Consider the following 1,554-nt stretch of genomic DNA (forward strand, 5'->3'; position numbering starts at 1 on the left):
CCTAGTTGCTGGAAGAATATCCGAAAATTACCTGATTGCAAAAGAGAAATGCCAGCAGGAAATAGGCTAGATTATTAGTACAAGTATTGTATCTGAGTGGATGGGTTACACTCAGCTTCCTTTTATGATGCTCTAAAACGATAAGTGTATGCTTAACCGTACAATTCAATGTAATCTAGAAGAGGTGAAAACGCAGTGAGAGATTTAGGTTCTAAAGCAAGCGTGAATTCAAGACTGACAATGAGTGCGCATATCATGTTTTATTTTGCGTATCACAAGCCAACATTGTAGAGGTACCAATGACGACTTACAAGTGTAGCTTTGAGGGCGCTACCCGATAATAAGCCAATACATGATCCGGTGAATGGTTCATTTGTGTTAAAAGAAGTCCGTTTGGTAGGTGAGTAAACGAAAAATAAGAATAAACCTTCGGGTTGTAAACACCTGCTTCCTTTGTTCCAACAAAGAGGGACACAAAGTGACTGCATAATTTTTTGCAAATACAATGTTTCTAACAAAGTGAGAAAGAAAATCGGTGATTGATGGTTCTTGGAAAGTGATGTCATTTTGCTGATCACGATGCTTTACGGAGTTGGGGAGGGGAGACCGGACTCATCCTTTTTCGAACTGAGAAATAAGGAAATAGAAATGCACATCAACTACCAGTGAATGTCACCGTTCCAACTTGCTTGGTAATACTAGCTGAAAAGTTCTAAATGCATGCTTCTGTAATTGAGCTAAACAAAGCAAACATCAAAGTGGTTGTTTACTATGACCTAGCCACGTATAATCAAGGGTTTGAACCTGCAGTTATTCTGACGAAAATGGGGCATGTCATGTTCCGTGTAGCTTTGGATGTATGCTTAACGAGAGTGGACGCAAATATTTTTAATGTTATATGGACCGCTAAAAAGCAAAGTGATTGAGCAGGAAAGTCGACACGAGTACAGTACAGTGCGAACATTAAAAATCGCTTGTAAGGGTAAAGTCCGGGAGTAAAAATATACGTACGCATTGTAAGGATGCCACATTTTGCCAATTTTCGCCGATTCATGAGATCTATATCATTCAACCGGTTTTTTTGGTTGGCCTCTCCGCCTGGGGTGGTCAAAGTTGAGGAAGATGCAATTTCAGAGTCGATGGTGAAGCCCAATCGACACCAGCTGTTTCAGCCGAAACGGGCTGAGCTATGCTGGCTTTAAATAAAATGAATGTAAGGAAAATGAAGCTATAATTAAACAGCACAAATTATATAACCAGCAGGAAAATTCGGGTTGCAAGGAATTCAGAGAATAAAATTTGTATTGCGGAAGGCAATTCACAACTAGCAAAGAGCAAATTAAGCAAAGCATACACAAGCGCAATTTCCAGTTTCCATTGACCTATCCTGTACATAATTTATTATGGAAACTAAAGTGAAAAGGAAAGGATAAAATAAAGGCAAACTGAAGGACGACGACTTCTTTAACATCTTTAACTTTAATCTTAAGCTAGTGTCGGTAGGAACGGATTTCCACTTTCCATTTGACTTTCCCTGTCTTTGCAAGAATCGGA

This window comes from Echinococcus granulosus, assembly GCF_000524195.1.
Source record: "Echinococcus granulosus chromosome Unknown EG_S00331, whole genome shotgun sequence".
NCBI lineage: Eukaryota > Metazoa > Platyhelminthes > Cestoda > Cyclophyllidea > Taeniidae > Echinococcus > Echinococcus granulosus.